Source organism: Chlorocebus sabaeus, chromosome 11 (genome assembly GCF_047675955.1).
Source record: "Chlorocebus sabaeus isolate Y175 chromosome 11, mChlSab1.0.hap1, whole genome shotgun sequence".
Lineage (NCBI taxonomy): Eukaryota > Metazoa > Chordata > Mammalia > Primates > Cercopithecidae > Chlorocebus > Chlorocebus sabaeus.
Window position 1 is genome coordinate 13,657,383 of NC_132914.1, and position 13,054 is coordinate 13,670,436.

Here is a 13,054-nt window from a genome sequence, read left to right on the forward strand (position 1 = left end):
CCAGCACTTTGGGAGGCCAAGGCGGGTGGATCATGAGGTCAGGAGATCGAGACCATCCTGGCTAACAGAGTGAAACCCCGTCTCTACTAAAAATACAAAAAAATTAGCTGGGCGAGGTGGCGGGCGCCTGTAGTCCCAGCTACTCGGGAGGCTGAGGCAGGAGAATGGTGTGAACCCAGGAGGCAGAACTTGCAGTGAGCCGAGATCGTGCCACTGCACTCCAGCCCAGGAGACAGAGTGAGACTCTGTCTCAACAAACAAACAAAAAAAAAAAAAAAAAGGAAAAAAAAATCTCCTCTGAAAAATGTCATTATTACCTTTCCTTAGTTGCAGGAGTCCGGGGGTCTCCTTTGTGCAGAGATCTTTGTATTGCCAGATTAGTACACTGCCCTGCACATAACAGATGCTTCATATCTAGCACTGCACTGAACTGAAATGAGTGATGACACTTGTCAGACAGTCTTGCAAAAGAGGAACAGGTGAATCCTTAGCACAATTCAAGATCTTACAGGAAGAAACTTCCAGTCAACCAAAACTAAACCAAGCATACATTTCTTTCCCCACCTGGCTTACTAATACTTTTATATTTACAATGCTGGGAGGTCTCTGGTTTCCACTAAATGCCCTGGGGTTAGACCATTAAACCTTAGCTGTTTTATAAACCTTGCCATGGATATGCTTATCAGCTTCTTCCTGGGAGCATAAAATGGATTTGGATAATGAATATAAAGCGCTGGAATAAGGAAGGTGCTCAACAGATGTTGTTAGTGTAAACAAGAGCAGGTTAGAAGTGAGAAGGTGCTCAGAGGACAGAGGAGATACGGGGAAGGACTTGGAATTAGTGGGTTGGAACTGGGGAGGAGAGCAGGAGGCCTGGCACTGACAGCATCTCCTTTCCAGCTTCTTCTAGACAAGAGTGGCCTTGCCTGCCGGAAGCCCTAAAATTACAGGTGAGCTGGATCCCGAGAAATGAAGTCCCTGACTAATCGCAAGTAAAGACACAGCCATTTGATAGTTCTGTTCTGCATCTTGGAATGGGTAGAAATACAATAATAGCACCAAACATGAATTACGGAAAACAAGATGTGAATGGAGACATTTGCTAACACATGCCAGCCCAGCCTCGGCGAAGTCAATTCATCAGCTATTTTCACTTGGGAAAGAGAACTTAAGGGCGGAGCCGCAGTCCCTGCCAAACCTAACAGTCTAAAAAGCAGACTGTGTGACATACCAAGGCCTCAGGGCAATATTAACTGCAAATGAGCTCAGCAGGGCGGGGGCTTCTGCACTGTTCTCTGGGGGAAAAGATGGCAGGGCCACAGCCTCTAATGTGAAAGCCACCTGCAGGGCCAGAGGCCTCTCTGGAGGCAGAGGGATGCAGCAAAGACCACTTGGCTCTGCAGTGAGGGCTGGGCTGGGTGGTGCCACACCGCTTTCTAATGGTTACTTACCTCTCCAAGCTTGTTTCCTCATCTATAAAATGAGGCTCATAGCATCAAGTTTCTGTAAAGATTAAAAACAAGACAAAGCAAGTACAAGGGCTTTGGAAACTGTAAAAACTCTGAATGTCAGATGTCATTATCATGAAAGAGAAACAACACTGTTAAAAACAAAAGTTTCCTTCTGATGACTATTCCATGGTGTATTTTAGTGAGAGGGAAAAAAATCCTACCATCTAGAGATAAAATATATATATATATATTTTTCCTGCAGTAAGCAAATAGGCTTCCAATAAAAAGCTGACATAGGAGCCAGGAACAGTGGCTCACGCCTGTAACCACAGCACTTTGGGAGGCTGAGGGAGGAGGATCACTTGAGGTCAGGAGTTCCAGACCAGCCTGGGCAACATGGTGAAACCCCATCTCTACTAAAAATACAAAAATTAGCCAGGTGTGGTAGTGCACACCTGTAGTCCCAGCTACTCAGGAGGCTGAGGCAGGAGAATTGCTTGAACCCGGAAGGTGGAGGTTGCAGTGAGCCGAGATCATGCCATTGCACTCCAGCCTGGGGGACAGAGTGAAACTCTGTCTCAACAAACAAACAAACAAACAAAAAAATCAAAAACTGACATAGGGAAATGTTTTTCCCCCTGGATGGACCCTGTCTTCCTCTGCCCTGTGTAGGTCTATCCCTACCGGCCCCTTTGTGTCACCTGGAGAGGCAGCCTTTAACATCGAGAGCCAGGTGCACCTTCTAAGGCAAACCTGACCTGTGTTGGCAGGTACACAGGTGAAGGGATACAGGTTCGTAGCGCTTCTAACCTTGCCATGGATTCCTTTGAGAATGTGATGAAAGTCGTGGACATACTCAAGGAAAATGCTCTCTTTTCTTCCCTTTTCTTTCTTGGGGTTTTGCCTAGGCTAGAGTGCAGTGGCATCATCATAGCTCACTGCAGACTTCAGCTCCCAGGCTCCAGTGGTCCTCCCACCTCAGCTTTGTGAGTAACTGGAACCACAGGTGTGCACCACCACACTTAGCTAATTTTTTTGATTTTTAGTTGTTTTTTTTTTTGATAGAGTTTCACTCTTGCTGCTCAGGCTGGAGTGCAGTAGCACGATCTCGGCTCACTGCAACCTCCGCCTCCCGGGTTCAAGCAATTCTCCTGCCTCAGCCTCCTGAGTAGCTGGGACTACAGGAGCGTGCCTCCACAGCCAGCTAATTTTTGTTTTAGTAGAGGTGGGATTTCACCATGTTGCCCAGGCTGGTCTCGAACTCCTGACCTCGTGATCCACCTGCCTCGGCCTCCCAAAGTGCTGGGATTACGGGTGTGAGCCACCAAGCCCGGCCTAGTTTTTTTTATTTTTAGTAGAGATGAAGTTTTGCTATGTTGTCCAGACTTGTCTGGATCTCAGGAACTCAAACTATATTTCTGACAACAAGGGAGAAGGTTCTTAACTTGAGGCCCATCCGTGAGTCCCAGTGTGTGTGTGTGGTCCATGGACACTAGGTGTCTTAGTCTGCTGGGGCTGCCATAACAAAATGCCATAGCACAGGTGGTCAAATAACAGAGATTTATTTTCTCCTAATTCTTGAGGCTAAGTTATTTCCTCCCTGTCCCCCCACCCCAAATATAATTGCTAATGTGTTTAATATTACTGCAAAGCAAGTCTTATTATACCCATTTTACAGCTAGGGAGAAGGTTAAATAGTTGGCCCAAGGTCATATAACTATTTAAAGAACGAGCTGCAGTTGGCATTCAGGCTTAGCCAACTCCAGGCTCTTGCTATATATGGTTGTATTGACATTATGGTGATGCTGTGAGAATTACACAGGACAACATGTAGAAAATCTTTTAAAAACCATGAAACATTCTCTCTGCATATAGACACACACACACACACACACACGTACTGTTATAATTTTGTGGGAAGGCAGCCGTACTTCTTCACAATGGGAAAATAAAATTCCCATAGGTCTCAATTCAAAAATTCTTTCTCAGGGGATCTAGACGTGCCTTGGTTATGCGAAACCAAGTAGTCATACTTCTGGGGCCCTCATCTTTAGCAAGATGAAGGTGGCTTGGTCTTCTCCCGCTTCCCCATAAGATCTCTTCTTTCCTCAATACCCACCTTTGTCAGGCCCTATTTACACTGTTCCCTCCCAAGGCCACACCCGTCAGTTTCTTTAAAAGGCATTTCAAGCAGTTGTGGTTTGGGGTAGCGCAAGAGAAATAAGGAAATGACTCGTGGGTGAGTGGAGATCCCAATGGCATCCTTGTTCTGCTGTCCCCCAGCCGCGGGCCAGGGTGGCTCGGCGCTGCCGCTGCAGTGTGTCCCTGATGGTGGGGCCCTGGGGTGTTCCCTTAGCAGCAGCCCAGAGTCTTTCCACAGGAGTTTCACTCTGGGTTTGGGTCTGTGTTTTCTTTGGAATGAGCCCGTTAGAATATATCAGGCCAGGCACGGTGGCTCACCCCTGTAATCCCAGCACTTTGGGAGGTGGAGGAGGACGGATTCTTTGCGCCCAGGAGTTTGAGACTACCTGGGCAACATTGGGAGACTCCGTCTCTATTAAAAATTAAAAAAATCGGCCAGGCGCGGTGGCTCATGCCCGTAATCCCAGTACTTTGGGAGGCTGAGGTGGGTGGGTCACCTGAGGTCAGGAGTTCAAGACCAGCCTGGTCAACATGGAGAAACCCTGTCTCTGCTAAAAATACAAAATTAGCTGGGCCTGGTGGTGCATGCCTGTAATCCCAGCTACTCGGGAGGCTGAGGCAGGAGAATTACTTGAACCTGGGAGGCAGAGGTTGCGGTGACCGAGATTGCACCACTGCACTCTGGCCTGAGCAACAAGAGCGAAACTCCATCTCAAAAAAAAAAAAAAAAAAAAAAAAAAATTAAAAAATTAACTGGGTGTGGTAGTGGGTGCCTGTGGTCCCAGGTACTTGGGAGCTTGAGGTGGGAGGATTGCTTGAGTCCGGGAGGTCAAGGCTGCAGTGAGCCATGATTGTACCCTGCACTCCAGCCTGGGCAACAGAGTGAGACACCATCTCGGGGTAGAGGAAAAAAACATAAAGAACCCAGGTGATATCTTGTGTCTGCTGGTGTCACTGGGCCATCTCTGGGACAAGGCTAGAATAGACTCAGCCATGGCCTGGGGACTGGAAAGCAGACTGAGCCTGTCTCTTCACACCCCTGTGGGACCCTATCCCTATCCTTTTTGACTGTTTTCCTTGGGATTCCCTATCAACACACCAAATGAATTTAGCAACCAAAAGAACAGGCAGCATAAGGTGGTAATCGGATTTTCTAACCCAAGGGAGGAGACTGAGGACACTTTGATGCAAAGGTGTTTTTTTTGTTTTTTGTTTGTTTTTTAAATTTGAATGTGGCCTGTTTGTTTATTCATTGATTCAGTTTCATCTAAAATGCCAACGATACCTGGCACATAGTAGGTGGTTTATACAAGTTTGTGGAGAGAATACATGAACATTTCTCCATAGTCCTTTTGTACTAAAAAGGAGAGCCAGCACACAGTACGACTTCAATCAATACTTGGTTCTTACCTCTGTCTTCCCTGAGGTGTTTCATTCTTACTTCAGATGCCTCAGGAAACCATGAGTGAGGCTGTATTAAAGAACATATTTAAAAACTTCAGTCCACTCTACACTGAAAAGCCAAATATTTCCTCTATGCTGGGAGGGGGGAGAATTAACTTTGTTTACTGACCTTCTTACCTTGGTAGAAATGCTTTTCTGGGTTCCACTGACTCATCAGGTAAATTTCAGACAAGTTACTTTTGTTTTTATAGGTCTTAGCCCAGCCCACCCCCTTAAGGATATAGGCGTTCTGAGAGCATTTGAGAAGCAAGTTTATTTGAGAACAATTTCAAAAGTGAAGGTGTTCCTTGCCACCCTAAATTGAAATTCTGGATTGTTCCAGTCAATGAGGGTAGAAGTGTTTCCATTTCTCTCACCTTATTTTATTTTCTGGGGGATAAATGTTGTGGCTTGAAGGCAGAGGAAGGAATTTGTGTTCTATACTGGGACTCTAAGTGAATCACCTCACCTGTGAACTATTGCGAAAAAAGCCTATGACTTCAAACTTGTGCAAGATGGTGCCATAGAGGGTAAAAACAAGATGGAGGCAGAACGGTGGCTCACGCCTGTAATCCCAGTACTTTGGGAAGCTGAGGCGGATGGATCACCTGAGGTCAGGAGTTTCAGCCCAGCCTGGCCAACATGAAACCCATCTCTACTAACAATGCAAAATTAGCCAGGTGTCATGGCGCACACCTGTAGTCCCAGCTACTTGGGAAGCTGAGGCGGGAGAATCTCTCGAACTTGGGAGGCAGAGGTTGCAGTGAGCCAAGATTGCACCACTGCACTCCAGCCTGGGCGACAGAACGAGACTCTGTAAAAAAACAAAACAAACAAAAAAAATCCGAGATAGAAAATATTGTCATTTGTGCTTCTGTGATATTTTACCTTTTTGGATAAATGATTATTGATTTATTCTATACTCCTCTGGGGATTGGCAAAATTCATGTTAACTTCTATATCCTAACACCTGATATGTCACCAAACTCTGGTCTCACCATCAGAGTATTCCATTCCATCCCACTCAGTCACACCAGCACAAGTGATTAGACCATGAAGTAGGAATGAGAATTATTGAGAAATCATTTCCAGAATTCTGTTGATGAAAGTAAGAGGTGTTTTTTTTCCTTTTTTTTCCTTTCTTTCTTTCTTTTGAGACGGAGTCTCACTCTGTCGCTGTCGCCCAGGCTGGAGTGCAGTGGCTGGATCTCAGCTCACGGCAACCTCTGCCTCCCGGGTTCACATCATTCTCCTGCCTCAGCCTCCCGAGTAGCTGGGACTACAGGCGCCCGCCACCTCACCCGGCTAATTTTTTGTATTTTTAGTAGGGGCAGGGTTTCACCATGTTAGCCAGGCTGGTCTTGAGCTCCTGACCTCATAAAATGCCTGTCTTGGCCTCCCAAAGTGCTGTGATTACAGGCGTGAGCCACCGCACCCCGCCGAAAGTAAGAGGTTTTAAAATTTTAAGGGATCATCCCAGTTTCAAATATTCACTCCAAAACTGATCCCATAAGCCTTTATGATGTCGCAACTTTTTTTTTTTTTTTTTTTTTTTTTTTTAAATAGAGGTAGGGTTTTGCTCTGTTGCGCAGGCTGGTCTCAAACTCCTGGCTCAAGCCATCTGCCTGCCTCAGTTTCCCGAAGTGTTTGGATTACAGGGTGAGCCACAACACCGGGCTCAGTCTCCTAGAAGTTTTGATTTTTAGGTCTCTTTATCTTTGAACTGCCTCTTGCCCTTTGAGTGTGGCATCAAAATGATTTGGTAGTTTACACCATCTCATTTTATATTTTGAAACATGGTCATTTAATTTAGAGGAGAATTTGGTAGTAAGGGCCGTAGTTTTTTCCGATAATAAATACATAACAAAAAGAATTTTCAATGATATTCAAAGTCCCCGAAATTTTGGGATTGTCCTGGACTCTTCTTTCTTTCATATCCCACGTTCTAAGCCATTAACAAATTCTGTGGGCTTTATCTTCGCAATGTAACCGGAATCTTGGCACCTTTTATTAGCTCCAGGTACCGCTTTCTCCAAACAACCTTCGTCCCCAGCAAGGCGGCTGTGTAGGCCACCCTGCGGGAGCACACCGCCCCTCCCCATCCGCTCTTAACACTGGAGGACGGAGAGGGAGCTTCCTAAAGCCTTAGATCACATAATTCCTCATCCTCCAGTGGCTTCCTGCCTCACAAAGAGGAAAAGCCAAGCATCTCTCAATGATTTCCAAGGCCTGCCTTGATGTGAACCTGTACCTTCCCACTGCCTCTCTCCACCTGCTCTCCTCCCACTCTCTCCCTCCACCCTCCCCTCCCTTTTCTAGGGCCTTCTGGCTGTTCATAAATACAACAAGCACAGGGCCCTGCACTGTGGGTCCTCTGCCCGGGGTGCCTCACCCTAGATATTTGCAAGGCTCTCTCCTCTCCTGCCTCCAGGTGTCTGCCTAAGTGTCGCCTTCCCACCGAGGGCTTCACAGGCCACCCTGTGTAAAACAGCACCTGTCCCTTCAACCCTGCACTCCCTTTTTCCCCCTGACTTTGCTTAACGTATTTACTTGATTATTGTTTTCTTCCTTCCACTAAAATGTTAGCTGCATGAGGACAGAGACATTGTCTTGTTCACTGCAGAATCTCTACCTCCTGGAAGAAGGCTCGGCACATAAAGATTTTCAAAATACAGTTATTGAATGAATACATATCCTAGTCTCAAGCCAGGGAGTGTAGAACAAACAGGGAGGAGATAAGTAACCACAGAATCCTAAATATTCAGGTGTCTAAACCACATTTCCAAGACAGCTTCTTGCCCGGGTGCGGTGGCTCACACCTGTAATCCCGGCACTTTGGGAGGAGGAGGTAGGTGGATCACTTGAGGTCAGGAGTTTGAGACCAGCCTGGGAAACATGGTGAAACCCCATCTCTACAAAAAAACAAAACGTAGCCAGGTGTGGTGGTGTGTGCCTGTAGTCCCAACTGCTCAAGGGGCTGAGGTGGGAGGATAGCTTGAGCCTGGGAGGTCGAGTCTGCAGTGAGCAGAGATCATGCCACTGCATTCCAGTCTGGGTGACAGAGTGAGACCCTGTCTCAAAAAAAACAAAACCAGCCGGGCTGTGATCGCAGACTAATTTTTCCTATTCTTGAATTTTATATAAGCAGAAGCGTACAGTGTGCAATCTTTTATTCTCCACTCAGCATAGGAGATCCACACTTTTATTCTCCTGCTCCAGCATGACAGTTTTTGAGATCCACATTGTATGTATCAGTAGTTCATTCCTGTCTATTGCTAAGTGGAATTAATTGACCCTTCTTTAAATGGAAAATCCTCCCAGAGGGAGTCATAGGGAATCCTTTCAGCTCTTGAACCCTCTGGTATGAATGAGTTTTTTTGGTTGATCAACCTATGAAAGCACAGGAGGCCGGGCGCGGTGGCCCATGCCTGTAATCCTAGCACTTTGGGAGTGCCTGAGTTCAGGAGTTCGAGACCAGCCTGGGCAACACAGTGAAACCCTGTCTCTACTAAAATACAAAAAATAAGCTGGGCGTGGTGGCGTATGCCTGTAGTCCCAGCTACTCGGGAGGTTGAGACAGGAGGATTGCTTGAAACCGGCAGGTGGAGGTTGCAGTGAGCCAAAGTCTGGCCACTGCTCTCCAGCCTGGGTGACAGAGCGTGAAAAAAAAAAAAAGCACAGGAGTGTTTGTGGAGGCAGAAATGAGGATGAGGCCTGACCAAGGGGAGAGGCTGGAAGGCAGTTTTGCCAGCTCCACCGCCTGTCTTTATGTGCCGATTCACAAAGCTACCTTCCTTCTTGCCTTTGGTGCCAGAAATCCAAGAGTGGGCGAGTAAATGTTACTGAAAATCTCCTAGGCTGGGTGCAGTGGCTCACGCCTGTAATCCCAGCACTTTGGGAGGCCGAGGCTGGCGGATCACGAGGTCAGTAGATCGAGACCATCCTGGCTAACACGGTGAAACCCCATCTCTACTACAAGTGCAAAAAACTAGCCGGGCGCGGTGGCGGGCGCCTGTAGTCTCAGCTACTCAGGAGGCTGAGGCAGGAGAATGGCATGAACCCGGGAGGCGGAGCTTGCAGTGAGCGCCCAACCTGGGCGACAGAGCGAGACTCCATCCGTCTGTCTCAAACAAACAAACAAACAAACAAACAAAGAAAAAAGAGAGTCCTGAGTGCTAGATGTAAATTACATTTGATGCTCACCACAACCCTGTGAATTCAGTGTGGTGAGTGCCCTTTCCTTAGATGAGGAAATAAACCATGATGCTGTGGAATAGGGTTCAGGCCACTTCTTCCTAACTCTAAGGTTCAAGTTCACTCCCAATTACGTCCTCTAGGTCAGGCAAAGGCTTTTAAGCAGCAAGAACCAGAAGAACAGACTGATTTATGAGGCCTGATCAAAAATGAGGCTGAGGTATGAGCCTTCCCAGCCGCTGGCTCCCCTCCCTGCCCTGAGGCAGCCTCAGAGAGAGGGCGAGAGAAGTCGGGAGATTCACGGAGCGGGAAGGAGAATCCCACAACTGCATTGGGTTTCATGTCACTGAACCAGTCTGGGTACTTAATGTGATTCTCTAACCCAGGCTTGGGGTTACTGGTAGCCCCTCTCTGGTTTCAGCGTGGGGGCTTCGGTTTATGAATTTCCTTGGAATTAAGACCCTGGGAATGACTGCAATCTTAAAGTCCGTCCCAGAAAAGGTAAGGAAGGCTGAGCTGTAACCACGGCATTTTTAAAATAGGCTAATAACAATGAGAGGCCCCCTGAGAGGCAGCGCTGGGGCTGGCCAGCCTGCTGACTGCAAGCGTTCCCTACAGACTGCATTCCGGGGCTTCGGGTGTCATCCCTCACTCTGCAGGCACGTGTTTGCCCTCTGCACATGCCACTCCTGTTCCCATTCCACCTGGGGGCGGGGGGAATGAAACCAAGGCATTGGAGATGAAGCCCTAGAGACTCCTGCTGTGCTAGGTGGACTCTTTTTAGCATGTCACATGCTGGCATATGCAAAAATTTCAAAGGTGTACATTTCAAAGGTGTGTTGTTGCCGTAACAAAGTACAAAAAACAGGGCAGCTTAAAACAGCAAAAACATGTATTGCCTCATAGTTGTAGAGGCTGCAAGTCCAAGATCAGGGTGTAGGCAGGGTAGGTTCCTTCTGGAGGTGCTGAGGGAGAAGCATCCCATGCCTTCAGTCTTGGGTTCCTCGGCTTGTGGCAGCATCACTCCAGACTCTGCCTCTGTCTTCCCAAGGCCTTCTCTGTGTGTCTATCTCCTCTGTGTCTCTGATCTCTCTTCCTATAAAGACACCAGTCATTGGATTTAGGGCTACAGAAATGGCTCTTTCTCTCACACATGGCATTATGACCATCCCTACTTCATGCCTTCAGTGCCCTTCTGCTTCTGAGTCTGGGGTTCTAGACTCAAGCTGGACACTGGACACTGGCCAGCTGCCTCTCTTCTTGTCCACACGTTGTGCTCAAACTTTCTTTTTTTTCTTAGAGTCTCGCTCTGTTGTCCAATCTGGAGTGCAGTGGCACCATTATAGCTCATTGCAGCCTCGACCTCCTGGGCTCAAGTGATCCTCTTACCTTGGTCTCCTGAGTAGTTGAGACTACAGGTGTATGCTACCAGGCCTGGCTGATTTTTTTTATTTTTTATTTTTGTAGAGATGAGGGTCTCACTATGTTGCCTAGGCTGGTCTTGAACTCCTGGACTCAAGAAGTCTTCCTGCTTCAAAGTCTAGGATTACAGGTATGAGCCACTTTGCCTGGTCTGTGCTCATACTTTCTTAACAGGCAGGGCTGACACATGCCTCCGGGCATTCTGCCCCCTCTGCCTGAAATGCCCTTCCTGATCCTTACTCCTCTTCTCTTCTCCATCTGAAAAGCCTTAACTCATCCTTTAAGCTCCCCCTCCTCAGTAGGGACTACTCTGAATTCTGGGGTGAGTATTGACTGCAGCTTTTTGTGCCTGACCGTGGTCCCTGTGCATTTTCCTTGTGTGACACCTAACACAATGCATTGCTTTTGTTTGGTTACTGCCCATCTCTCCACCAGACTGAGCTTCTTTTTTTTTTCTTTTTTTGAGATAGAGTCTCGCTTTGTTGACCAGGCTGGAGTGCAGTGGTGCGATCTCGGCTCACTGCAAGCTCCGCCTCCCGGGTTTACGCCATTCTCCTGCCTCAGCCTCCCGAGTAGCTGGGACTACAGGTGCCCGCCACCACGCCCGGCTACAGACTGAGCTTCTTAAAGGCAGTTTTCTTTTGATTCTCCAGCATAGTTACATGGAAGACCATCTATAGTTGCTAAATGACTCACTCAGTAAACGGATATTCCCTTCAGAGGATAAAGATTGGGTACGATCTTTCTCCCACTTCTGTTATATTCCCTGTAACGCATGGTGCATAGGTGGCTCTCAGATGAGTCCAGTATTGTTTAGTGATTGAATGGAAGAACCATTATTAGCAGGAACCTGGTGGGAGCTGTGGTTCACTGACACTAGCAGCTCCAATAAAGTAATAACCTAAGGAAACAGAATTCCCTTCTGCCTTCCTCCTGCCAACTCAGGTGCTTCTTATATGAGGTTTAATTGAGGTCAGGGAGGGGAACAAGTAGCACCTTCCTCCTGCCAGTAAAAAAGCAAAGGGAGAGAAAGGGGAAGCCCCAGGCCTGAGATTCTGCAGCCGGGAATTCCAAGGCAGCATGAGGAAGGGGGTCAGGATCAGGACATTGGCAGAACTGTCTGTGTTCTTGCTTCATTCCTGCAATCAAGAGTGGGGTTCATGGTAGTGATGGTTGGTGGGTATCAGAAGGGAAGGGGTCAGCAGGGATTGAGTTCTGGGACTTCCTGAATGAGGCAGACCCAGGCCCATGATCTTGGGCCATAGGCCCCCTAACCCCTGCACACACTTTGCTGGCCTTGGAGCTGAATGAAGGTCCTCTACATCATCAGACCAGCCTCTCTTTTTGGGGGAACAAGGCACCCTTATTGCAGGGCTCTCTCTTCTCCTCTCCTCATTTCCAGTCTGGTGAGCTTTCTTCTGTGTTGCTCAACAAAGCTACCTGTCACTTTCAACCGGGTGACACTCTAAGGATGATAACTAGAGTTGAGAGTGAAACATGGGTCTCCAGACCCCTGTCCTACTGTTTCTTTCATTGATTCCCAAGAACCCTCAACCTTGGTCTCCAGACCATTTTAACAGGATGAGAGACCTAGGAAGTGAACGATTCCATCTACTGGTCCAGTCTTTCTTCTCCTCTGGGGCATCTCAAAATCACTCAGATGCCCCAGAATCACTCAGCTATTCCACCTGCCCTAGTCCTCCCTGTATTATTCCAGAGAGCCAGCCCCCAGGGACACAGGTGCAGGGCCGGGACTAGGAGAGGCACGCAAGGGGCCTAGAGCTTAGAATTTAAAGGGGCACCCATTTTTAAAGTTGTGGAGCGCCTCCTTGAACTCTGTGCTCTGGGTGTCTCATGGCCTCATCTAGTCCTGGCTTTGTGCAGGCAGGTGTCTCTGTAAAGGGATTGGAGGAGAACAAGAGATTACGAGGAGAGTAAAAAGAGAGTACTAAGAGGACAAGGTGGGACATCCAAAGTCAATGGCACTACTCAGGATGGCTTGAGCCCAGGAGTTGGAGGCTGTAGTGAGGTATGGTGGCCTGTGAATAGCCACTGCGCTCCAGCCTGGGAAACATAGTGAGACACTGTCTCTAAGAATAACAACAACAAACAAACAAACAAAGCCAATAGCAAAGTGAAGAACAATGACTGAAGACAGGTTTGGAACAAGCATCCCCACATATGCTCTCTCTCTCACACACCCTGGACCTGCCAGACAGACACCATCCAGAGAACAGTGAACAAAGGAAAGATCAAATACACTCACCACATTCTCATTAGGAGGACCTATGAGAATTAGATCCTCCTAATTAGGAGGACTCCTGGGGAGGGGGTGTAGAGATCCTAGCACTTTGGAAGACCAAGGCAGGAGGATGGCATGAACCCAGGAGTTTGAGACCAGC